This window comes from Bos taurus, chromosome 14, assembly GCF_002263795.3.
Source record: "Bos taurus isolate L1 Dominette 01449 registration number 42190680 breed Hereford chromosome 14, ARS-UCD2.0, whole genome shotgun sequence".
NCBI lineage: Eukaryota > Metazoa > Chordata > Mammalia > Artiodactyla > Bovidae > Bos > Bos taurus.
Genome location: NC_037341.1, coordinates 9,519,243 through 9,547,105, shown reverse-complemented (window position 1 = coordinate 9,547,105; position 27,863 = coordinate 9,519,243). Strand labels below are relative to the sequence as shown.

Here is a 27,863-nt window from a genome sequence, read left to right as displayed (position 1 = left end):
ATGTAGAACACACCCCAGACTTGTCCCACAGAGCATGAGAAAGGGAGTATTTATTCAGCAGTTTTAGGCCCGTCACCTTGGGAGGGGTTAACCTCATAGAAATTTTAGGTATGGGTGTGTGAGATAGCAGAACAGGTAGTACGTCTCAAGCATCCCATGTAGGTGAAGGCAAGTGAGGTTAGGATGCATCCTTACAGAAATGGTTGCCATAGCAATGGCCAGAGCAATCAAGTGTTGAGTTAAAGTTGTGAGCGCAGGGTACATAAAAGATGTCTACTATGAGTGCTTTGTTCAGTTCAGTTCAGTCGCTCAGTCGTGTCCAACTCTGTGACCCCATGGACTGCAGCACGCTAGGCTTCCCTGTCCATCACCAACTCCCGGGGCATACTCAAACTCATGTTTTGTAGAGTAGAGCAAACAGGAGACTGTAGATCCTCCCCACTCCTCCCCAAGGTTCACTTATTATGTCTCTGGCTGGCTTCACCATGGTCCTTTGTCTTGTCCCCCTCTATCTTATCCGAGGGGGGAAATAGTAACAGACAAAGAGGAGAACCTCATAGTTTTTCTTATTACTATTGCTGAAACTCAGACAGGGAAAGCTAACATCCAAGGGCACCAGAATTCAGAGAAGGGGCAGTTACTAGGAGTTATGAGAAAAGATAACTAATTAGCATGTGTCATGGTCTGAATGTTTGTGTCCCCGCCTCCCCCAAATTTGAATGCTGGAATCCTAATGCCAATGTGATGGTATTAGAAGGCAGGCTTTGGGGAGGTGATTATGTCACAAAGGTGGAGCCCCATGAATGGGATTAGTGCCCATATAAAAGAGACCCCCCAGAGTTCCCATCCCTTCTGTCACAAGAGGATACTCTGAGAAGTCTACGACCTGCAAGAAAGCCTTTGCCTAAGTATGCCGGTTCCCTGCTCTCAGACTTCCCATCACCATAACTGTGAGAAATACATTTCTGTTGTTTATAAGCCACCCAGCCTGTAGTATTTTGTTATATCAGCCCCAAAGGACTAAGACAGCAAGACTGAGCAAAGTCAGGGGGAGAATTGTGAAGAAATTAAAAGCTATAGGAGGGTCTCTAGGATAGGTGGGCAAGCTCCTCAGAGCAGCACTAACTATCCTCTGAAGAGTGCTGAGGTTGTGACCTTGGAAGGCACATTCTTAGCCGGTATGGAAGCACTTGAGAAGAGAGCCATGTGTCCCTTCTGTCATGGTCTGTGCGCAGGTTGGAAAAGAACTTCCAGACATGAGGCAGAATGAGAGGAGAATAACATGAGGCAGAATGAGAGGAGAATACAGTTTATTAGAGGGGGAGACGCTGTTAGAACAGTGGTCCAGCTCAAGGGAGAACAGACCTCTTTCATGGACGAGTAGCCAATTTTTATAGCCTCTGCTGCTGCTGCTAAGCCACTTCAGTCGTGTCCAACTCTGTGTGACCCCATAGATGGCAGCCCACCAGGCTCCTCTGCCTCAAGACAGGACAAATTCCTCCTGGAAGGGTGGCATCAGGTGATTGGTTAGGATGCTATAGGGTGGGTATTTTACCTCATACGGGGTCAGGGAAATGGCCAGTTTAGATCTGGAGGCTCATGGCAGCCATTGCTATCAGGCTTGGTTAACTCCAGAGATGTTTGTCCTGTGACTTTGGTACAGGGTTCTAGACCTGTGACCTTGGCGTAGTGCTTCACACTTTCTGCTGTATCTTAAAACAGTTAATACCTATAAAATACCTAATAAATATCTAGTAAGTAAAAAGATGACTATCACTATCATATTAATCATGGATTGAATGTATGAAAAATGTCATGTGCTGACTTGAGTGGTATGGTATCAGAAATGGTACAGAGTAGACACACCATGTCTGTCATTCATTTCCCCCTTCCTTTTATATTGCATGATCTTAGGCAATTTGATTAAGGTTCCCGAGCTCCTTACAGATGCTGCCTTGGCAAAAAGTCTGTGGTGATGAACCATATGTGTATAGAGAAAGTGCATGTCAATTCAACCTGCTTGCTCCTTGATCTTTGAACAAACTCCTTGTTGTGTGAGCCAGCCAATTATAAATACAAGCAGGCAAAAACTGATATGTCTGTAGATTCTCAACATATGCTTGTGGAATTAATAAAAGAAAGAATGAATGATTTTTCGCTTCCCTGAAGGCAGAAGCAATCATTTAGATTCCCAGCCTTTAAACTAGAAGCAGGCACCTCCTGTGTTTCATTCGCCACTCTGCGCCCTGCCCAATGCTAAGTGCCTGCACACAAGAAGCTCAACAGACATTTTTTGGTTGAATGTGTTGAATGAATGAATAGATGTTTATTGGTTTGTCAAATGGATAACTGAATAATGAATGAATATGTAAAACGTGTTGTTTTGGTCACTAAGTTCTGTCTGACTCTTCCACGACTCCATGAACTGTAGCCCGTCAGGCTTCTCTGTCCATGGGATTTTCCAGAAAAGAATACTGGAGTGGCTAGCCATTTCCTACCCAGGAGACCGTCCGACACAGGGATCGAACATACTTCTTCCCAAAGACCTGACTCCTTACCAAAAAGAAAATGTTCACTAAACTCAATTATATTTTCTTAGCGGCAATGCCATTGCATGTGTAAGCCCCAAACTATACTTGAAATATATACTGCAAGGAGATCCAACCAGTCAGTCCTAAAGGAAATCCGTCCTGAATACTCAGCTTCGCTGATGCTGAAGCTGAAACTCTAGTACTATGGCCACCTGATGCGAAGAGCTGACTCATTTGAAAAGACCCTGATGCTGGGAAAGATTGAGGGCAGGAGGAGAAGGGGACGACAGAGGATAAGATGGTTGGATGGCATCACCGACTCAATGGACATGGGTTTGGGTAGACTCTGGGAGTTGGTGATGGACAGGGAGTCCTGGCGTGCTGAGGTTCATGGGGTCACAGAGAGTCGGATACAACTGAGCGACTGAACTGAACTGAAAACAAAACTCACAGGGCCTGTTCACAAGAAATTGAGCACCAGCTTTTCTGAGCATCTTCTGGTACAGTTCCTCCTAATCATTCCACTTGAATAAGGTTTGGAAGCTTCTAGAATGTGTTATCAAGTGGCATTTCTCTCATGTACTCCTCTATGGATTCTCTAGAATTGTAGGGTTCCCATTAATGATATGTGGATTAGTATCCTCTTTTTCTGTCAGTATGAATTTTAAAATTGTGTGCATGGTAGACAGATCTGTGTCTGTATGAAATGCAGGGGAACAATCAGTGGTTCATGAGTTTAAGCCCTGGATCCACCTCCTAACTCACTTGGTGATACAAGCCTCTGTTTTCCCATCTGTAAATTGCACAAAAGTATTTTTTGAGTAACTAGTAAATGCTGAGCTTTAGGAAGAGAGAGGTAAATTGCATGGATCTGACTCACACTATCAAAGTGCTCCTAGATCATTGGGCAGATACATATGCAAGCAGAAAGATTTGTAAATACTAGAAAATAAAAATGAAGCATTTGGAAAAAATAATTGCATTTTGATAAGATAATAAAACACATTATTCAAGTGTGATTGATACTGAGCAGGGACCTGTGAACTGCTTTTGAACTGTGGTGTTGGAGAGGACTCTTGAGAGTCCTTTGGATGGCAAGGAGATCAAAGCAGTCAATCCTGAAGGAAATCAATCCTGAATATTCATTGGAAGGACTGATGCTGAAACTGAAACTCCAATACTTTGGTCACCTGTAGTGAAGAACTGACTCATGGAAAAGATCCTGATGCTGGGAAAGATTGAAGGCAGGAGGAGAAGGGGACGACAGAGGGTAAGATGGTTGGATGGCATCACTGACTAGACAGACATAAGTTTGAGCAAGCTCTGGGAGAAGGTGAAGGACTGGGAAGCCTGAGGTGCTGCAGTTCACAGGGTTGCAAAGAGGTGGACATGACTGAGTGATTGAACAACAACAAGGACTCTGTGCAATGCCCCCTTCCCCCACCAGACACAAAAGCCTTTCTGTGTTGCCTTCCCTGAGATCCAAAGGGCAGATTCAAACAGTTTCTAATTAGGGAAAGGAAGAGCTATAGAAATAAGGGAGGAGAAGTCAGGAAACAGCAGTGTAGCTTTGTGGGCTGGGGACTTGTTCCCCCTCAAGGGTTAAATGTAGCAATATCTTTGAGCTGTTCTGCAGATTCTGAAACCCCCACCAGATGGGAGAAGTTAATAGTATGTTGCCCACCAGCATGCAGACCTCAGATCTGTTGGAACCAGAAGGTTGATGATGCTGACTCCCACTTATCTCTTGCCAACAGTCAGAAAACATCCACCAGCTGATCACATCATCTTTGAACCATCACTTAAAAAGCCCTCACTATCCCCTGATCCCAGGTTGGGACACACAGTTTTGAGGGCATTAGTCCTCTGTGGCCCACTATGCCTGGCAAACCAATAAAGCTGCTCTCCTCTACGTCACTCAAAACTCCGTCTCCAAGATTTGATTCAGAGTTGCAGTGCAGAGGCTGGATTTGGATTCATGAAGACTTTAAACTGGGGCTTAGTTGAGGCATTGTTAAGGTAGTCCCAAATGAGAAAATATTCAGAGACTTACATGAAGTTTCATTAGAGCAAAAAAGAGAAGCATTTTCACCAACCTGAGGGTTATAAGAGAATGCTCTGGAAATTTCACTTGAACAGAGTGTTGAGGTAAGAGTAGGGTTTTGACAGGTAGGGCAAAGGTTAAGGGAGAGAGGACTAGGTTTATAGCTCATGGTTTATGGAGCAATGTCAAGGAAGACCTTTGCAATAGGAATTTGAACTTTATTTTCAGGATGTGGGGGCTCCAAATTTGACTCAAACTGTAAAGAAGCTGTGAAGCAGGAGGCCCAGGTTCAATCCCTGGTTTGAGAAGATCCCCTGGAGAACGGAATGGCAACCCACTCCCGTATTCTTACCTGGAGAATCCCATGGACAGAGGAGCCTGGCGGGCTTCACTCCTTGGGGTCACAGAGTGGGACACGACTGAGTGACTAATACCTTCACATTCACACTTTCAGGGTGTGGATGGGATGAGTGTGGACTTCGGGCTCAGATCTTTCAGAGTGCCAGCCTTGGGCAGGCTAGTTAGCAATAGCAACTAATAATGGTATTTATTCCAGTGTCATTGCAAAAAGTGAACAAAATCACATGGTACAATGACTGAAACAATGCGTTGCACATTGAAAGTACTTAATAAATGGCTGCTATCATCATCATCATTACAAAACCCATGGTGTCCTTTTCCTTTCAGTCTGAGATCAAGGGAGATTATGAAAGGCAACTGAGATGAGTACAAGAAGCACATAGACAGGTCCAGAGATCTTCCTTGCCGTTAAGACATCAGAACTTCCCTTGCTAGGTAGAAAATTGTCTTCTGTTCACGAGGAGACACAGCTTTCCTGAATAATGATGAAATCAATGTGTGAGGACAGTTACCTCTAATTAGGAACAAAGTTTAAGACACAGACGTGTTCAGGTTATTTTGTCTCACAATGACAAAATATTTATTTATTTTGTATTTAGTGTCTAGTGGCAATTGTTATGGTGATAGGAAGATGGCTGAGCTGGGAAAGCATGGTGAGAGCGTTTGCAATGGGGATATAGTCTTAACTTCTGTCAACCTTTGTCATCTTTGATTCCTGGATGTGGGTTTAAAGTATAGCACAGCATATTTCCATGACTCTGGTCAGCATCCTTCAGATAACAAAATAAACCTCCCAAAGGTCTGTGTGGGGGTTGGTTCTCTGCATTCTCTCTGTCCTCAAGCCTTGGAGGGAAGTCCATGGACCAGCAGCACCAACATCACATGCAAAGCCCCAGGAAACATCCCCAACTACCTGAATTAAAATCTGAATCTCTACCAATTCCTCAGGTGATTGGATTGCCTCTTCCAGTTTAAAAAGCATGGTTCTATGTCAAGTTTGAATTCCAGATATGGCCAGCCAGTGAGGAAATAACCCACACATAGTAACTGATTAAGACTTTAACTTTAAGCAATTTCACATCAAATGTACCAAAAAGGAACTGGAATGCTTTTCTATACTTTAAAGGATAAGGCTTGAATGGAACCTAGAGAGAACAACCTTTTACTGAGGTCATACTCTTAAAAGTAGCAAAGTTTAGATTCAAGTCAAGGTCATTCGAATTTAGGCTTATTCATCTGTTTATTTTGGTGACACACTCAGGAAGCATGAATTCTAGGCCTGAATTCTAGGTTTCACTTCTCACCAGCTGGGTTACTTACAACATATCACTTCTCTGATCTTCCGTTTCCCTCCCGCACCCTGATTGATTTTGTGTCCTCTCTTCTGATGATCTTCCAACAGCATTTACTCTCTGTATCTCATCATGCTTTTGATATTCCCATATTAGAAGGAGGTGATCATGGTATACATACAAGCGAAGTTTGCCCTAATACAAGTTTCCAAGACTAGCATATCTGCTTGATTATTTCAGTCATTTGTTCCCCATTCATGGGGAAGAACGTTCCTCAGAGAATGACTTCCCATTAATTCATGGCTTTGCTTGGCTGTCAAATTAATTGCAGCACTTTTCATTGCTGATCAGAAGGACAAAACATGCTCTGGATACAGTCTGATGCTGATAAAAGTTATTATCCATTTGGAAATCTGCCTGCCTTTCCCATCCTCCGTGCTGTCGAATTTTAATAGCATTGAATCAGACCCCTAATAAGCATTATAATGACAACCTGCATTTGGTAGTGCTTTATACTTTCCCAAGCACTTTCAAGGGAATTATACACATGCATTATCTCATTGATCTTCCATGGCAGGTAGGGAAGGAGGGAACACAGTGGATGGTTTGAATGAAAGCCTGTGCTAGCTCCTCTGATTGAACAACTGATGCCCATTTTCACCCTGTAGAGAGCAGGAATTTGCAGTCAAATATGGCTATTATGTATTGCAGGCCTTTGGTACTTTTGTTCAGACATTATCTCATTGACTCATCACCACTGTGCTTCCAGGTACTTATCTTGTTCCCTGTTTTTCAGGTGAAGTAAACACACACACATAGGTGAAGTGCCCTGTACAAGGTCGCCTGCTCCAAATAAGAGGATTCAGAATGCTGACCCCACACTCTCGACTCCAGCCAGTCTCTTGCCTCATTCCTGTGGAAATGAAAATACAGAGCGTTGTTCTTGTCTGAGGTTCAGGCACAGGGAGAGGTGTTGAAGGACAGACTTTATAGCACCTGACTGGCTGAAACTGGGATGATCATATATTAATGAGTATTTCAGGAACACCTGTATTGGCATTAATTTGGTTTGTCAAAATAACACTGTAAGCTTGATATTATTCACCCCACTTTACAGATGGGGAAACGGGAAAATTCTGGTTTCACTCTGGTCTGCTGAGTTATTAACTGAGCCAGAAATTTAACCCCCAAATCTGTGCTTTAACAAGGCACCATTACCCTGAAGTTACATTGATGTTATCAACCTTCCTGCTGCATCTTCCCTACCTAAAACCCCAATAGATCCTGTATGTTTTTTCATTTATTTGCAAGTGTTTATAATGCCACACCCTTCAGGATGGCCATTATAAAAAAAAAAAGAAACTAAGTGCCTAAGTGTTGGTGAGGGTACGGAGAAACTGAAACCCTTGTGCATTTCTGGTGGGAGTGTTAAATGGTGCAGCCATTGTGGAAAGTGATATGGAATTTGCTCAAAAATTTAAACACAGAATTACCATACAATCTGGCAGTTCCACTTCTGGTTATGTACTCAAGTGAATTGAAGGCAGAGACTCAAACAAGTGTTTGTACCCCAGTGACCATAGCAACATTTTTCACAATAACCAGAAGGTGGAGATGACCTTTGGCTGTCCATCAATAGCTGAATGAAGAACAAATAACGAATAAATAAAATATGGTAGATACATACAATGGAATATTACTCTGTCTTAAAAAGGAATGGGATTCAGATATATGCTATCATATGGATGAAATTTAAAGACAATATGCTAAAGGAAATAGGCCAGTCACCAAAGGATAAGTATAAGTATTGTAAGGTTCCACCTGTATGAGGGACCTAGAAGAGTCAAAATCACAGAAACACAAAGTAGAAGCGTGACCACCATTCTACTTAACAGGTTAGCAGAGGCTGGGGAAAGGAGGTAGAGAGGAGTTACTGGTTACTGAGGACAGAGTTTAAGTTTAGAATGACAAAAATGTTTTTGAGAAGGATGGTGGCAAGGGTTGCACTACAACATAAATGTATTTACTGTCACTCCACTGTACACTTAAAATGATTAAAACCATCAGAGAGACGTGGGAGGGGAATTCAGGACAGGCAACACATGTATGCCCATGGTTGATTCATGTCAATGTATGGCAAAAACCACTACAATATTGTAAAGTAATTAGCCTCCACCTAAAATAAATTAATTAATTTTAAAAATGATTAAAACCATCAATTTTTTTAATCCCTGCTCTAGCACTTTATTTATTTATTTATTTTAATTTCATTTTGATATATGGCAAAACCATCAATTTTATGCTATGTATATTTTTCTACATTTTAAAAACAATATTTAAAAACATTATTTATAAAGTATATTTATTTTTACTGAGGGTGAGTGATACTGTGGTGGAGAAAGCATGGCCCATTATTTCAAGAAATCAATCATCTATCTATTTGGAGCCATAGCTGCATAAACAACCAAACATAATACAGAATCCTAACAGTTCTATTTAGAGATATTCTGAACCAATGAATCCTCCCAAATATTGACAATTTTCTGTTGAAACACCCAAAACATTTTAAACATGCTTGTAACAACATGTGATAGAAACCTTTCTAAACCATTACCCATTTACCTGTTTATTGTATTGAGGAAACTGAGCATTTATTTGTTATTCATCTATTTATACTTATTTTCATTCACTGATGCAAATTTATTGGACAAATAATATGCAGCAGGCATTTTTCAAAGTTTAGGGTCAGAGAGATGAATGGGACCTGGCTCTGGTCAACATGTGGGACTGCAGAGAATAGACATGTCAGAAATGGAAAAACAGACACATACATGCATAGATAGCTCTCAACATATCCATACAGTAACTCTGGTGAAATCTGCAGATTCCAGGGGTGAAGGGAGACCCGGAGCTTAAGTGGTCAATGTGTTTGGGCAAAGGATAGTCTGAGAAGGCAAAATAAGGTAACAACGGCATTGGAATCTTGTAAGGTCACTAGGATTTTGCCAGATATAAGATGGAAAGAAGGGTCTGAGGCAGTGGGAAGAGTGACTTAAGGCCTAGAGGTCTAAACCACAGCTTAATCCATGGCACAAAGAAATGAATAATGCTCTTTCTGGTGGTGAGACTGAACAGGGCTTCAGGGGGCAAATCATGAAGGACTTTGTATGCCGGTTTGAAACACAGATGATTCATTAGGGCATTCATTAGGCAGTAGGGTACAGCTAAAGAGTTTTAGGTTCAGAAGGTGTAGTATGCATATGTACAATGGACTATTACTCAGCCATTAAAAATGGAATAATGCCATTTGCAACAACATGGATGGACCTAGAGATTATTGTGCTGAATGAAGTTAAGTCAGATGGAGGAGAAATATTGCTTGACATCTTCTATATGTGGAATCTAAGAAGAAATGATAGAATGAACTTTTTTACAAAATAGAAACTCACAGACTTACAGAATGAACTTGTAGTTGCCAAGGGGGAGGAGATAGTTAGGAAGTTTGGGATGGTCATGTACACACTGCTATATTTAAAATGGATAACCAACAAAGACCTACTGTAGCACAAGGAACTCTGTTCAATGTTACGTGGCAGCCTAGATGGGAAGGGAGTCTGGGGGAGAATGGATACATGTATGTATGGCTGAGACCCTTTGCTGTCCACCTGAAACCATCACACATTGTTAATTGGCTATACTCCAATACAAAATAAAAAGTTAAAAAAGAAAAGCCCCTGCCTCTATCTGGCTATAAAGCAAAGATTGCTGTTGCTGCTGGCAACAGCTTTTGTTAAAAAAATAAAATAAAAAAGAATTTTAGGTTCAAAAAAAGGGTGCTCACCGATAGTTCCATCTTGGAGAGATTAGCTCGGCAGCTTTGAGGAGGATAGACTGGATTCGTGAGCTGTTGGGAAAAGATATAGGGCAGGTAGGAAGTTAGTACAATAATCCAGGCAAAAGATGATATGGGTGTGATCAAGATGGTAGCAGGGGAAATGGAGAGGAGAGTAATTCACATAGAAAATGATAAGGAGGTGTCATTGATAGAACTTGGTCATAAATTAAATGAGGAAAGGAGGGAATGAGAAAAATGAGCCTTTTGCCAAACCATCAATCGTCTTTCTGCATATCAATAAATTACATGACCTGTACTATGGATATATCTTGACATTGTACATTGGGTCATCTGTACTTTTCTGGTTGAACATTTGTCTGTCTTTTCCCTGCTGTCAATTGTTATTCACTTTTAACTTCAGGAGGTGGTCCCCTTCTAATCCGTGTTCTGCTATATCCTAGAGAAAAATAAGATGGGTGAGGGTGTTGACTACTTGACAATACTGTGTAAGTAGCCTTAGTATGTAATGCCAGAAGGAAGCCATTATTAAGGAATAAGACTTGTTCACTTCTGTATCTCTCTGAAATGTGCTTGCATATAATAGCTCCTCAAAAACTGGCACATGAATAAATTAACGAATGAATGAAGTACAGGAAACAGTGTTTTATAAATGGGATGTTCTGAGGGCTGATGAGAGGTTTGACATTGCTTGCATATAGAGTGCTCAGGAGTGACTTCCCTGTCTGTCCGGTCATTAAGATCTTGCCTTTCATTGCAGAGGGTACAGGGCTGTATCCCTGGTTGGAGAGCTAAGATCCTGCATGCCTCACAGCCAAAAAACCAAGACAGAAAGAATATTGTAACAAATTCAAAAAAGACTTTAAAAATGGTCCACATTAAAAAAAAAAAAAAGAATACTCGGGTATAAGAGGAAGGGAGAAAGCTAGAATGATACCCAGGGCCTGATAGAAAGAGAGTAGAGAATGTTTATGAAAATAGGTGATGATTATATATTGCAGTACATTCTTAGCAATGCCTTATATCTAGTGCACATGTGTGAGCAGGCTGTGCGGATTATTAACCTAGACTGAGAGGTATCGATTTTAGTTTGGCTGAAGGCACTGATCCACCGGTACCCCTGCTGCGGTTCCTCATAGCTTCTGGCAGCTCCAGCATCAGTCCCTCCCAGGCAGCATGAGTTGGCAGCTCTAACTTTAGCACAAAGCACTAGGCTAGTCCATTCTTCCCAACTTGCTCTTGTCCTCTAGAGGCAAACAACAACCTAAGGATCCGAGGGTGGTGAGAGGATGGTGGAGGGTGGGGGGAATGGATGAAGTTGCAAAAGAAGCTGAGGACGCTTGCTGCAAAGTTTTGAAAAGGGTCTAACACACCTTCCCATTCTTTTCAGAAAAAGAAACATAAAAGAGAATATTGTAAGCAGTGTTCAAAAGGGACCTTAGAACTGAATCCCATCTCGTGCACCAGTATAAAATGAAGCAGGCGATAAAACTGGCAGGTAGACTGGGTTGAGTTTTGATTCGGCAAAGCCCCTCTGGGGGATTTTTCACACCTTCTTGAAACCTGAACTCATAGGCAGACCCTCAGTAGCTGGGTCTCTGGATCCAGTTATTTCTCCCCTGGGATTTCTCGTGGGTTGCTCTCCAGATTCAGACTCTGTGAAAGCTGCTCAGTCCTCATAGGCTGAAGTTCAAACTCTGCCGGGAGCCAGCATGAGGAACTCCGCCCGTGGCAAAGGTCATGAGGAAGGAGGCTTGGCATACGCAAAGGCGGGATAGAGCCTCAGGAGTCCCCCTGGAAATTCTTGAGCATCTACCCCCAAAACCAGAGTCTGCCTACTTTACTACTTTGTGCTCTCACCTACACCTCTGACTTTATGGGGGGCTGTCCCCCACCACCTCTCTCTGAAAAAGAGTTAACTTACAGCTCCAGTTAATAAAATTCCTGGGCGTGACAAGTGTTTCAACATACAAGCTCCTTTGGAAGTCCTCTAGCCTGCCTGAACAAGTTCTTCTGGCCACATGTGATTGTTCAGAGCCTCCCAACCGTGAGAGGCATGAGATGTTCTCAACTGTCTAAATACAGATTCCTTTGAGCAGTTAAAAGATTGATTAGAAATTGTATTGGTGAAGGGTTTTTCACTTGTTGGGCCAATGTTTGCTGCTAAGTTTCCATATCCCTTACCTACTGTGTCCCTGGGAGTGTATTGATTAATATAATTGGTGTATAGGAATGTAAGTAGTAGCTTTAATGTTTGTAACCTTGGACCCTTGAGTTAATTCTTTTCTTGTTATAGCCCACCACACCCTTGCCTTATAGGAATGCAGCTTTATCTAATGCTTTCGGAGGGTGGCACCTGACTTTAGAATAATCACCTTTAGAGAAAAATAAGTTTTCTGAAGAAAGGATCATAAAATGTTAACAGGCCTCCGGGCCAGAAGATGATGTAAATCACCTAAACTTTTGCATATGATAAGTTTGCAGGAAGAAAGCCTGGCTTACTGCATGATTCTACCCCTTCCCCCATTATCCTCTATGCATAACTTAAGGTATAAAAACTACTTTGGAAAATAAAGTGCGGGCCTTGTTCACCAAAGCTTGGTCTCCCTATGTCGTTCTTTCTCTCACTTTCTGGCTAAATTCCCATCTGGAACATGGAGGCTCATCAAGCCTACTAATTATGCCTGGGCTTCTAAGATCTGATCGGGGAGGGCTTAATGTCTCCTCTCCTTTGGGCGAACTGGAGGACGCCTGCGGCCTACACAGGTGACGCAAATTCCTTGTATTGGAATTTTATTGGCTTTCCACGTAAACCAAGTTATTCAGCCTCTTTTCTCTGCTAAATTTCCCTACTGAGCTATCCTTATTCTATTACTTTTATATCTCTAATTAATATTTAATTAAAGCTATTGTATCCAGTTCGCCGATGCCGTCCCCGCTTTGAATTCCCTGGATCCACGGGGGCTGGACCCCAGTAAAACTCCTTTGTTGCCACTTGAGGTCTGTGTGGGGCTGTTTTCTCTCCCACCCTTGACTCTGTACACTTTTAGAATCCAACCAAGCCAGCATAGTGGGGTTCCTCAAAGGAGTTGGGTTCCATATTTTCTCGAAGACTGTTCTTCTCTTTCTTAAGTAGTATGCCCTTCTCTCCCTAACCTGTACATCTGATCAGGATTATCAGTCACTCTTGTACCATTTGTCACAGTTACGTAAATCAATCCACCATGTGTACCTTAAACATATACAATGACGGAAGTCAATTATTTCTCAAGAAAACTAGAAAAAATTAGATAAAACACCTCTGAAGATTGCATTTTAATTGATAAATTGATAATGGAGCAGGGATTGAATATTCACCATATCATCAGCAATATATTTGTAGTTACAAGAAAGAATTGTGACTTTCAGAACAATGTCAAGCATAGCAGTCTTCATGTGCGTGCACACACACACACACGACAAACTGTCCCTCTGGGGCTCCTGGTTCTGGCCCTTCTGTATGCTCCAAAGTAGTCTATGCAGATTGATCTGCTTTCATGGTCATCTACTTGGTTTCCTCCAGCTGCAAAGCCGTAGACAGTGATGACTTTATCTTTGGTAGTATGCATATTCTGAGCTGAAACTGATGCAGGCTGCTGTCCAGATTCTCACAAAAATCGCTTTGACCAGCTCTGAGGATGGACAATTCATTTTTCTTTCGAACCTCAATTCAGAAGAATTAGTTGGGAGAAGGAGGAAGGAAGAGGATTATTGGACAGGGAAGGGAGAAGAGGAAAGTAACCTATAGCCAGGTCAACTGTGTGGCAGTTTTGCATACAATAGTAATTGCATCATACACACCAAAGACCTACTGGTTTAGTGACATTTCAGATTCAGGTGCCATGTCATGCTGTTTCTGGCTTCTATATCTTTATCTTTGCTGGATCTTTTGTTTTAAAAAAGGCTCCGAAATCATCTGTCTCCTTGGAGACCTCTCGTGTAAACCCTCCTTGATTGCCTTCATTTTCAGGCCAGTTAAATTTTAGGTAAAAACACATATCTTAATGGAGAAGGAAATGGCAAGTCACTCCAGTATTCTTGCCTGGAAAATCCCATGCACAGAGGAGCCTGGCAGGCTACAATCCATGGGGTCACAGAGTCAGACAACAACTTAGTGATTAAACAATGACAGATCTTAAATACAAAAAAGCTTAAGATCCTAACCCAACTTTACTAATTATTATCTTTCCAGATGAATTGGCAAAAGCTACCAGAACTTTCTGAGCTTCAGTACCCTTCCTATTGAAAGGAGCATTGCAAGATAAGCTGTCTTATGACTTATTATGAAGGTTAACACAAGAAGATGATGTAAGAAGATAAGATAAGTGATAAAGCAGTGCCTGGTACTAACCTGGTACTGGTTCCCAGCAAATATTAAATGAGTGAATAAAAGAAAGAGATTGACTCAGAGTCTGCACAGAGCAAGTGTTTATAGAAAGGTTGTCCATTATTAGTGCATTATCCATTCATTCCTTTCACTATGATGAACATCCAGAAGGCAGGAGCCTCTTATTGCCAACTTTGTGTCTGTAGAGATTAATATGATACCTGGTATATGGAAGACTTCCCACCTCACTCATCATATTTTAAATACTTGTCTTGATTATCACATACATTTGAAGTGGTAAGCATGATTATCATTCCTTTACATGTGGAAGCTTCCCAGGTAGCTCAGTGGTAAAGAATTCATCTGCCAATGCAGGAGACGTGGGTTTGATCCCTGGGTTGGAAAGATCCCCTGGAGAAGGAAATGGCAAGCCACGCCAGTATTCTTGTCTGGGAAATCCCACAGATGAGGAACCTGGCAGGCTACAGTCTATGGGGACACAGAGAGTTAGCTATGACATAGGGACTGAGCAACAACACATGAAAGAAACTGAAGCGAAGGCAATAAAAATAGTTCCTTTAATTCAAAGTTAATTAAAAAAAAAAAAAAAAAGAGTAGATCTTGAATCCAAGCCTCTGACTCTACACTGGGTACTGTCTGCTTTTCTATGGTGAGAAGTAACCCAGCCTGGTGTGGTAGGGATCTACACATCACCTCATCTAATAACTATCCTCATTTTATGTATGATGCCCAGGAAGAAGGGACCTGCCCAAGTTCACCTGGCCACTTTGCAGGCAATGGCCTTTTGTGAATGCTCCAATAGCTCCACCATGAAAGGCACATTTGTTTTGATAAATAAATCAAATAGTTGTTACTCACCAGTCCAAATGGGATGTATTCAGAAATGCTAAATATTTATGGTTGACAAGGAGAAACTGAATTCGTTTATGTCTCTTTTGACAAATTAGTTACCTCATGTAGAATAATTGCTGCTTTTGCTCTTAGTACTTGAGTTCTACTCTGCACATTTCTGAGTCATCGCCTAGTTAATGCTTGATTTCAGTTGGCAACGTGCTATTTACGGAAGAAAGGATCATAATGTTTTGGATTTGAACCAGTCTTTTTGTCTCTGAACTTTGCATGCATATCATTGGAGATGTTAACACCTCTCTCCTAATTTCAAGTAACAGAAAATTGATTCATTGAAAAGAGCAGAGTAGCTGGCTGCAAGTTTCTGTAGAATGGGATCCCCATTCAGTGACATGTTTCAGAAAGGCCTGCCTTGTCGGTGTCTGGATGGGAAACCTCTGTGTTTTTTTTTTCAAAAACTCTTGCTCACCACTCAGAGTCACAGGGTTTGGATCATTTGTTACCTTGTGTGTAGTATCACCTGTTTTGACTGATACACCCCCTTCATTCTACCAATTTCTAGCCCAGTCACTGCCGTGTGGTAGTTCAGTACATTTCTGTTCTTCTTCTTTTAGCAGGTGAGAGTCTAAGGGCTGGGCAAATGGATTGCAGAGGTGGAAGATTGGCAGGTTTAGGTCAGAATCCTGACCTGATAACTCTGCAGCCAGTCTGGAAGAATTCTTTATTTATACAATCCACTTAGTTTATATGGAGCTTGCCAGGTGCCACTAGTGGTAAGGAACCTGCCTGCCAATGCAAGAGAAGTAAGAGATGCGGGTTCTATCCCTGGGTTGGGAAGATCCCCTGGAGAAGGGCATGGCAACCCACTCCAGTATTCTTGCCTGGAGAATCCCATGGACAGAGGAGTCTGGAGGGCTACAGCCCATACAGTCACAAAGAGTTGGACACGACTGAAGCAACATAGCGCGTCGTAGCATGTAGCACTTAGTTTATGTACTTTGGGGAATCTAATATTAGTTCATACACAAAATTACTTAGCATAAAATCTAGGATGCAGTAAATTCTCAATGCCAGGCATTGAATAAATAAATAATTAAAACAAGGTGTTATATTTATTTAACTTTATAATCACAGTAATAATAACTATTATGATGATGATGTTTCAGCCCCACTTTTTAAATGAGGGTTGAATTAGCTACAAAAATTCATACTAGCCAACGGCCCTAAAGTTTTGGTGGCTTACCACTATCGTATTTTATTTCTCTCTCATGTCTTGCTCCTATAAAAGCCTGGTGGTTTTCCTGTTGGCAATCCCCTAGCAGAAGAGCAAGGGCTGAAAAGTCCAGATTCCTTCCTTCATGTAGCTCTGCCCACTTGAAAGCCTTTTCTTCCAGTTGCAGGGAAAGAGCAGAAGGAAAGCAAAATCTTTTATCTGCATTTGTTGTTGTTCAGTCACTCAGTTGTGTCCGACCCTTTGCGACCCCATGGACTGCAGCATGCCAGGCTTCACTACCTCCTGGGGTTTGCTCAAACTCATGTCAATTACTCTGACTGTGACTTAGTCTCCAAGCCCAACCCAATTTTATCGTGATGGAGATAAAAAATGCAGTGTTTTCTCATGTGTCTGGCACATTCAGCTGCCACACAACTTAACACACAACTTAAAATTTTAGTACAAAGCCTTACTTCACATTACAGGCCAAAGCCACTGTCATCATTTACTAGGTTATCATTCTGTTTGGTGAATATGTACTGGAAACAAAGAAGGACGCAATGAGAATCTTCAGGCAAGGCGTATTTCATATTTCAAAACACATACACACACCCAAAACAATGAATCAAGCAAGTAATGGATTTCTAAGACAGAAGCAGCCCCCAAAGAGGCAGAGCTTGTATTCAGCCTTACAGGATGGATAAGACAGTAAAACAGGGGTAGTAATGATGCCAAGATCATGGACTTCTAAAAAGAGGCTTAGTTTAGTCTATCTTTCTAGAGGCAAGTAGGCCATTATGCTTGCTTTATTTAGGGTACAAGTTTCCCTGATAGCTCAGTTGGTAACGAATCCCCCTGCAATGCAGGAGATCCCAGTTCAATTCCTGGGTTGGGAAGATGCTCTGGAGCAGGGAAAGGCTCAGATCACATCAGATGAGATCAGTCACTCAGTCATGTCCGACTCTTTGTGACCCCATGAATCTCAGCACGCCAGGCCTCCCTGTCCATCACCAACTCCTGGAGTTCACTGAGAGTCACGTCCATTGATTCAGTGATGCCATCCAGCCATCTCATCCTCTGTCATCCCCTTCTCCTCCTGCTCCCAATCCCTCCCAGCATCAGAGTTTTTTCCAATGAGTCAACTCTTCGCATGAGGTGGCCAAACTACTGGAGTTTCAGCTTTAGCATCATTCCTTCCAAAGAAACCCCAGGGCTGATCTCCTTCAGAATGGACTGGTTGGATCTCCTTGCAGTCCAAGGGACTCTCAAGAGTCTTCAACACCACAGTTCAAAACCATCAATTATTCGGCATTCAGCCTTCTTCACAGTCCAACTCTCACATCCATACATGACCTCGGGAAAAAACCATAGCCTTGACTAGATGGACCTTTGTTGGCAAAGTAATGTCTCTGCTTTTGAAGATGCTATCTAGGTTGGTCATAACTTTCCTTCCAAGGAGTAAGTGTCTTTTAATTTCATGGCTGCAGTCACCATCTGCAGTGATTTTGGAGCCTAGAAAAATAAAGTCTGACACTGTTTCCACTGTTTCCCCATCTATTTCCCATGAAGTGATGGGACCGGATGCCATAATCTTCGTTTTCTGAATGTTGAGCTTTAAGCCAACTTTTTCACTCTCCTCTTTCACTTTCATCAAGAGGCTTTTTAGTTCCTCTTCACTTTCTGCCATAAGGGTGGTGTCATCTGCATATTTGAGGTGATTGATATTTCTCCCGGCAATTTTGATTCCAGCTTGTGTTTCTTCCAGTCCAGCGTTTCTCATGATGTACTCTGCATATAAGTTAAATAAACAGGGTGACAATATACAGCCTTGACGAACTCCTTTTCCTGTTTGGAACCAGTCTGTTGTTCCATGTCCAGTTCTAACTGTTGCTTCCTGACCTGCACACAAATTTCTCAAAAGGCAGGTCAGGTGGTCTGGTATTCCCATCTCTTTCAGAATTTTCCACAGTCTATTGTGATCCACACAGTCAAAGGCTTTGGCATAGTCAATAAAGCAGAAATAGATGCTTTTTTGGAACTCTCTTGCTTTTTCCATGATCCAGAGGATGTTGGCAATTTGATCTCTGGTTCCTCTGCCTTTTCTAAAACCAGCTTGAACATCTGGAAGTTCACGGTTCACATATTGCTGAAGCCTAGCTTGGAGAATTTTGAGCATTACTTTACTAGCGTGTGAGATGAGTGCAATTGTGCAGTAGTTTGAGCACTCTTTGGCATTGCCTTTCTTTGGGATTGGAATAAAAACTGACCTTTTCCAGTCCTGTGGCCACTGCTGAGTTTTCCAAATGTGCTGGCATATTGAGTGCAGCACTTTCACAGCATCATCTTTCAGGATTTGGAATAGCTCAACTGGTATTCCATCACCTCCACTAGCTTTGTTCATTGTGATGCTTCCTAGAACCCACTTGACTTCACATTCCAGGATGTCTGGCTCTAGGTCAGTGATCACACCATCGTGATTATCTGGGTCATGAAGATCTTTTTTGTACAGTTCTTCTGTGTATTCTTGCCATCTCTTAATATCTTCTGCTTCTGTTAGGTCCATACCATTTCTGTCCTTTATCGAGCCCATCTTTGCATGAAATGTTCCTTTGGTATCTCTGATTTTTTTGAAGAGATCTCTAGTCTTTCCCATTCTGTTGTTTTCCTCTATTTAGGGAAAGGCTACGCACTCCAGTATTCTGGCCTGGAGAATTCCATGATAGCCCATGGTATAACAAAGAGTCGGACACGACTGAGCGACTTTCACTTCACTTCAGCTTTCAAAGTTTTAATTCTGCCTATTTATATTCATAATAAAACCATACATTTCTTAATCATTTGGCTCCAAATATTACCACTTATTTATGTTGTATTATTTATCATAGAGACATTCAAATGGAAGAGAATAACCTGTATAACAATTCACATCTTAAAATGTGAGGAAATAAAACTTTTCATGTAAATGAGTGTTATATGAAACTTAAGCTTACTATTTTTTATTTTGAAGTTGCCTTTTATTATTATCTAATTTTATTTATCTAATGTTAATTTTCAGAGAAGGCATTGGCACCCCACTCCAGTACTCTTGCCTGGAAAATCCCATGGACGGAGGAGCCTGGTAGGCTGCAGTCCATGGGGTCGCTAAGAGTCGGACAGGACTGAGCGACTTCACTTTCACGCATTGGAGAAGGAAATGGCAACCCACTCCAGTGTTCTTGCCTGGAGAATCCCAGGGATGGGGGAGCCTGGTGGGCTGCCGTCTATGGGGTCACCCAGGGTCAGACACGGCTGAAGTGACTTAGCAGCAGCAGCAGCAGCAATGTTAATTTTGGTTTCCCAGGTGGCTCAGTGGTTAGGAATCAGCCTGCCAAGCAGGAGATGCCAGTTCAGTTCCTGAGTTGGTAAGATACCTTGGAGGAGGAAATGACAATCCACGCCAGTATTCTTGCCTGGGAAATCCCTATGGACTGTAGCCCACCAGGCTCCTCTGTCCATGGGATTTTCTGGGCAAGAATATTGGACTTGGTTCCATTTCCTTCTCCAAGGGATCTTCCCAACCCAGGGATCAAACCCCCAACCCTTGTGTGTCCTGCACTGGCAGGCAAATTCTTTACTATTGTGCCACCTAGGAAAATTAAAATATTTGTAAAGGAAGATTGGATTAAATAATCACCATTATCCATTTGAGGGCAGGCAGTTTGTGGAGTTACTTTTCCTCTCTGGTTTACCCATCTGTGAGTCTAAAGAGTCAGGCCACATGACACGGAACATTGCAACCCATGTGAAAAGACTTCTTGAAAGTGGTCTTTAAGGAGGAGCCACACAAGGGAGTGGTGAATGGCACAATGACGTGCCTAGGAGGCATTATTCTAGGAAAATCAGAACTAAGTGAAGCTACACAAATCACACAGTGGCACACACACACACACTCACCTCAGTGGCAGAGTGGGATTGGAGCTCAGGGCTCCTGTCTCCAAAAACTGTGCTCTTTTTAGAACATCTAGCCAAACACATTTATCAAGCCATGATTAAGTTCGTTATTAATGTAATGCTCATATTACAGATAATCGAACAGAGCATCAGTCAGTTAGTGAGCAGAACATTTGCACGCATTAATCAAGAAAGTTATGAAGATGAGGCCTCTTTTATAGCATCATTTTTTATTTCCAGGAAAACAATCACCACAAACAACCTTGTTTCTTCTGTTTCCCATAGTTTTATAGCCCCAAATTACCCAGCCTATATCAAGCCATAACTGTATGTCACAACTAAGTGGATCTTCCACTCAAAATTTATGGACCTTAGCAGCAAGAGTTTGAAGGTTGTAAAAGTTTACTGATAAAATCCCTGAAACTTGTAGCCTGAATGGAAATTGCTGGAATTAACACTGTTAAGGTTATTACTCACCTTCCAATTTTCCCATACACTTTATGGCCCCTACATAGAGTTTTTATGTTGTTGTGTTTTATACGGAATGGTAAAGATGGATATCTTTGTCATTGTGAATGAGTTCTGTATATGTCTTGGTGTTGCACATGAGGAAATACAATCCTGAGATTTCATATTTTCCTCTGATGTGACATTCAACTTCTTATTAGAGATTTCTATTTCCATGTATTGCATTGTCATGTTTGAACTAATTTATTCATTAATTCAACAAACTTTTATTGGGTGTATAATATATGCCAGATATTCCTCTAGGCACTGGGAATATAAACATGAAAGAGGAACATTCCCTTAATTAAAAGAGCACAGACTCTAGGGGAAGGAACTCTAGTGTCAGAAGTTTTCTACATTATTACATAAAAATTTTGCTCCTTAGCATCTAAGACTATATTCCCTCCTGTGTGGCATTTATGCTGTAAGTACACAGTGTAACCTTTAATTCTACTGATATTTTATGGGTTCACTTAAAAAATTTAGGGCTTGATTTTTTCCCCCAAGGTAGGAAGAGAGATTTATTATGAGGGGATTGAAACATTTTGAATTTATACAGGTATGACTCTGATTTTAAAACCGAGTCTGCTAAAATGCAAACTCTGTAAGTGCAGACATTTTATGAAGTCTGTTTGTTCATGATTCTTAAAATTGATCGCCCAGCTCATCATGGATGGGCAATAAATATTCACTGAATGAGAGAACTTACTGCATGATACTGGCTTAGTCGTTTGACTTTGCTGAACAGACAAAGAGTTGGTTCTTACTCTGTCCATCTGGGCTATCGGATGACATCAAAGAAAATGACACAGCTCACAGGCTTGTGCCTCCAGCCATGCATGGTGGGTGGTGTCTCCTGTGCTCTCAGCCAGACTGCTTCCCTTGTTCAGTGTTTCTCGCACCAGCTTCGTGACACCTTCCCTTCACTGTCCTGTGGTTGCAAGCTCTTTCCTCGCCCCGCATCTGCATACATGGAAAGCAAATCCTTTCTCTCATCTAAGGACGATCGTTCCACCTGTGTGTCATGGCGCATGCCCCCACCTCCACTCGCTGGGCATGCACTCCATTGTCCCATCTCACCATTGTAAACTGGCAACTTCCAACAGCATTCAGACCTCTTACAATCCTCTCTCTGTTAAACAAGTAAGCGGGGAGAAGGGAGGGTGGAAATAGAGCCTTCAGCTCATTTCCCTTCAGTTAATTCTTTTCCCATCCCTTTCCTTATATGATCAAACTTGAAAAATTATCTGCGTTTATGGGTTCCTCTTCGACCTCATGAACCCACTTCAGTCTGGCTTCCTGCTTCCTACCCCTGTGGAATGCCTTCGCTAGCTCACCTGCAATCTCGGATGGTTAGGGACGATAAAGGCCTTTCAGTCCTCAGTTTACTTGACATTCAGATTGTCTCTTTTTTTCCCACTTGGAAAAACATCTCTCTTTGTTGGGAAGAACAACTTTTCCCCTTCTCTGTACATCACCAGTTGGTTCTGTCCAGATGGCTTCACTGACCCGTATTCCAATGTCAATCCCTCGTACGTAGAGTGTCCTTGGGCTTCTGTTCCAGGCTCTCTCTCTTTTTCACTACATATTTCACATGCAATCTCATCCACGGGCAAGACTTTGTTGTATCCTTTATTCTTTTAGCCCAAAGCTCTCTTGTGAGTTTCAGGCCAATATAACAACCCAATAGTACCCTAAAATAAAAACACAAAATTTGTTATTGTTACTGTGACCTGTTCCTTCAGTAATTGGAGCCCTTTTGGCCACTTATTATCTTAGAATAATTCGGAGACTGACCAGCAGAATCTTAACAGAAATTTCTAGTACATAAAGGGAGTTAAGCAACATTTGATTCAAGCACAATTTATACAAAGGTGTTTGTGTGAAGATTTTATGAGCCAAATTTCCATAATGGACCCAATTTAATTTCTCTCACAAAACAATTCAATAACCATATGGAGGAGACATGTCAATAAATAGTGATCTAAAATTTTATTTACAGCTACAAAGAATAGCCTTGCAAATACCTTAATATGTTTAGCTAGTCTCAATTTTTTCAATGTGTACAGTTTCCCAAAGCTCAAAATGATAAAGCATGTTATAGCAGCAGCATTTTTTGCTGCCTTTAGACAGCTTTCTTCTCGGAATATTAATAGATTTTGAGGAGAGTGAACTCTATACCACAGGCTTCCAAGGTGGCCCTAATGGTAAAGAATCTGTCTGCCCATGCAGGAGACACAAGAGACTCAGTTTCGATCTGCAGGAAATGGCACTCCATTCCAGTATTCTTGCCTGGAAAATTCCATGGACAGAGGAGCCTGGCGGGCTACAGTCCATGGAGATGCAAAGAGTCGGACTCAACTGAGCAACTGAACGACAACAGGGTTGTGTCACAGGACGTGTCTGGCTCTTCAGTCCCTTGTGTGTGTTAACAAGATGCTCTTCAGAAACACAGCAGCAGTCCACATTGGGTCCAACAGACCCCGAGAGGAGCTGTTCCCCCACAAACGTGTGTACACTAGATGGGATCTTTTTTTAAGGAATTAATTTTTTAAATTTTATTTTCTTTTAACATTTATTTACTATTAATTTTTTGACCTCATCACACAGCATTCAGGATCCTACTTCCCCAACCGAGGATTGAACCACTGGACTGCCAGGGAATTTGCTCCTTTTATCTTTTGAAACAATTCATAGGCGCCTTCTCCTTGCTCTGGGGAACCGTTCCAATTTGCCAGTGCTTGTCACAATCTGGGCTGTTAGCAACTAATCGTGGTATTTTACGTCTGCTGTGACCACTGTGGAATAAAGCAGAATTAAACTTGCCTTGTTCTAAATCCAACTTCCCTTTAAAAATATAGTCTTATAAAGGTGGGTTTTGGCATGACCAATGAACAGTTTATCATGTGGGAATTGAGGTCACTAAAATCATCCATGTTCTCCCCTTTTTTTTTTCTATCCTATGCCTTCTGATGTCAATATTATCAATCCAAAGCAAAGTTAAACAAGTCAACTCCAAAAGTCAGAATGAAAGGAAACTTCCTTCCCAAGTTGTTAAAATGAGTATCTGCAAGGGAATTCAAATAACTTGAAAAATTAGCTGGGATGAAACCACCTAAAGGGAACTTCAGATGGAAAACAATTAGCTTTGCTCCTCCAGAAGGCAAGAGAATATTGTGGCTTCAAATTTTCTTTTGATTCTATTTAATTCCCTTTCATGGGCAATTATCCTATTACTGGCTCTTTTGTTTTGGCATAAGTAATTAAACCCTCAGAGCTCAAGACTGCCTCCTTCAACAGCAAAATTTAGCTCTGAACATTTTTTTTTTTTTCCTAAAAGGCTGCAGAGGTTTTGTAAAAGTGCCTGTGCTCCAGGCTTTTCCTGAGACCAGGCTTCCAGGAATCCTGCAAAGCAAATTCTGAGTTTTCTGCTAGGAGAGCAAAGACCTGTACATACGCTACCATTGCCAGCTGTGGGATTTTACCAGCAACCCAGATAAGAAACAGGTATCCTTGGTGCAAGTTTAATGCACGAAGCAGGGCACTCAAAGTGGGTGCTCTGGGACAACCCAGAGGGATGGGGTAGGGAGGGAGGTGGGAGGGAGGTTCAGGATGGGGGGACGAATGTGCACCTGTGGCTGATTCATGTCGATGCATGGCAAAACCACAATATTGTAAAGTAACAAGCCTCCAATTAAAATACACAAATTAATTTTTTAAAAAAAGAAACTGGTATCCTCATTCGGCAACTCAAATTCAGTTCCACCAGTAAACACTGGGCACTTACTACACGAGCTAGACTGGGGACTCAGAGACAGAATCATTCCTTATCCTAACAAAAACCACAGTAGGCGTAATGAGCATAATAGGTAAAGAGAAAAGCTTGGTGGTCTTTGGAAACAAGAGAGATCTGGATTCAGATCGTAGGTCTGGTACTGCGTGCCGGTGTGGCCTTGGAAGAGCCCCTTGACCTTCAGTGTCAGCTTCTTAATCGAAATTCTAGACCAAGAATGAGGATCATGGGGCGTGAGATAAACAGATGAACTAATTAAGAGCCTGGTACACACCACTTGGGCTTCCCTGGGTGGCTCAGTGGTAAAGAATCCACCTGTCAATGCAGGAGATGTGGGTTCAATCCCTGGGTTGGGAAGATCCCCTGGAGAAGGAAATAACAACCCACTCCAGTATCCTTGCCTGGGAAATCCCATGGACAGAGGAGTCTGGTGGGCCACAGTCTATGGGGTCCTGAAAGAGTCGGGCATGACTTAGCAACTACACAACAGCAACATACCACCTGGTTATGATGTTCAATGAGATATCTATTATTGGTAATAATACAGAACAACCTCGTCACAATACAAAATATGGATTTAAATTTAAATTTGGTGCATCATTTTATTTCGAAGAAGTTAAAGAAAGGAGCAAGACTGGCCCATGCAACTAGGTGTTCGGGAGTTCTGCACGGTCTTGCAAGATCTCCGAATTCTTTCTTTTCATTGTAAATTTCATTGTAATTGCATCTTACATTGTAAGATGTAATTATCTACGTTAGCTTAACTGTTGGTAAGGATGACTGTGGTTACAAGGTCAGTGGAGCTTCTAGGACAGTCGCAGCTACTCCAGGGGTCTCCTGGAGGTCTGCGACCCTTTTCATGGGCCCAATCCAAAGGACATGACTCTAGGGACAAGTAGGAATGTGAAGAGCTTCCTTATCCTTTCCCACTGTTCACCTTGCATTTTCTTGCCTGGCTTTATTGTCATTTCCATTACCCCTCTCCCCTGCGAAGCTGAATATTTATCTCACCTTCTTGAGTGAAGTCTGGCAAGATGGTAACCATTCCCATTGTAGCTGAATAAATTGTGTTGAGAATATTACTAAGGGGATCAAGAGTTTATATTATAGTATTTATGGTGGAAAGAATTCTCTGGGATATCTGGCACAGATCTCTATCTCTATCTATCTCTCTCCAGTAGTCATGTATAGATATGAGAGTTGGACTGTGAAGAAAGCTGAGTGCCGAAGAATTGATGCTTTTGAACTGTGGTGTTGGAGAAGACTCTTGAGAGTCCATTGGACTGCAAGGAGATCCAACCAGTCCATCCTAAAGGAAATCAGTCCTGAATATCTGTTGGAAGGACTGATGCTAAAGCAGAAACTCCAATACTTTGGCCACCTGATGCGAAGAACTGACTCATTTGAAAAGACTCTGATGCTGGGAAGGATTGAAGGCGGGAGGAGAAGGGGACGACAGAGGATGAGATGGTTGGATGGCATCACCGACTCAGTGGACACGAGTCTGAGAGAACTCCGGGAGTTGGTGATGGACAGGGAGGCCTGGTGAGCTGCAGTCCATGGGGTCACAAAGAGTTGGACATGACTGAGCAACTGAACTGATCTCTGTATCTGTCTCTCTCTCTATCTTTCAGCATACATGTGAGCTATTTAGTTGAGCAGGGTAACCTCAAGTGTTCCAGGAATCAGAGTACTGGAGCAGGACCTCAAATTCCAACAGGAGTGATAACTTTGGGGAAGGCACCTGGCCAGGGCTAGCTACTCATCTGGGGAAACCCCAGGGATCAATGAAAAGAACTTTTTTGGTATGGAGCTTGATGGTTGATGTGAAGATTACAGGATTTTTTCAAGTAAGGGTACTAAATCTGAATCCACAGGTACTAAACCTTTCATGGTTAGGCTTCAGATATCTGTAAATCCATATTAATATATAGCAACACAAAAAGCAGTTCTGTCAAAAGAGTTTGTTATTTGTATGAGAGATGATGCCCTCAAAAGAGCTCATTGTCCCCAACAAGTAAAACTAAATACTTGAACTAAAGGATATACTTTATGCATTAAAATGGAACCTGATTGACACAGTCAGATTCAAAGGGAAATTGTGAAATTTTCCGCTGTATGTAGTGAGTGTGTAAGATATTACAGGCAAACCAGCAGAAAGAACTTAAGGAACTTCTGAAAGGCACTCAGAATCCTTTAAGAGGGACAATTAGTTGGTCTAATTACCGGCATGAGCCCTCTGTGACGCTCAAAGCATTTGCAACTGCCCACCTCATTGGACGCGTCACCTTGAACACTCAAATCACTCGGAACATAATTGCTATTAAATGAATGAAAGGTCATGTGAGTAATGGCAGGGCATAATTAATAGGATGTTAGAATGAAGAGGCAGCTTTTAAAAGTTAAAATATACAGCCTATTGCTGGCTGCCTCTTCATTTCCATTAACAAGCATTACTCGGTCTATCAACTCTTACTTTGCTCATTTTCCATATTTTACAAATAGGTCACGATAGATTAAAGACGATGAAATAAGTGAACAAGTCGCCCCAGAGAAGGACACTAGAATCAGGAAATGCGGAAATTCCCCGCAATAAAAGAAATGCACAGTACTACTTTAAACAAGAAGAGTGGTATTCTGAAATCATTGAATGTAGAAGGAGAGATTGCTACATGCTTAAGTAGGTCTCTGGGCACTAATTATAAAATTATACTGTCATTTTAAAATGATTTGCTTCTATTTCAAAATAAGGGTATTGGCTATTCTGTGACTTTGGACATTTGTATATCCTTTCAATCTCTCTGGATGTAATTGCCTTTTTCATGTTTAAATTTCAAATATAGAGATTCTATCTTGAAGTGCGGAAGTTTTTTTTTCTGTGGTTGCTTAAGAAGAGTTAGGATGTGAGTTACAGAAAAACAAATTTTGTTTGAATATGAAAAAGTAGCTCTCGCTAATTAGTGCTGACTTGTGGAAAACAAGTTATTTTTCAAAGCAGTGTTTGTAAAAGTGTTCAAACAAGGCATGAAAATCCATGAAGGATGTTGTCAAAGTGACTTGTGTATTGAATTTGAATTTAAAGCAGTAGATCCAGATTCTGCGAT

The 27,863-nt window shown here is 41.7% G+C and overlaps 1 long non-coding RNA gene across 1 annotated transcript; it reads left to right on the top strand.

Moving 5' to 3' along the window:
- Nucleotides 1-715: 715 nt before the first annotated feature.
- LOC112449572 (uncharacterized) lies at nucleotides 716-14,523 on the top strand. Its single transcript, XR_003038159.2, has 2 exons — nucleotides 716-950; nucleotides 14,312-14,523. It is a non-coding gene; the product is annotated as an uncharacterized lncRNA (long non-coding RNA).
- The last annotated feature ends 13,340 nt before the right edge of the window (nucleotides 14,524-27,863 follow it).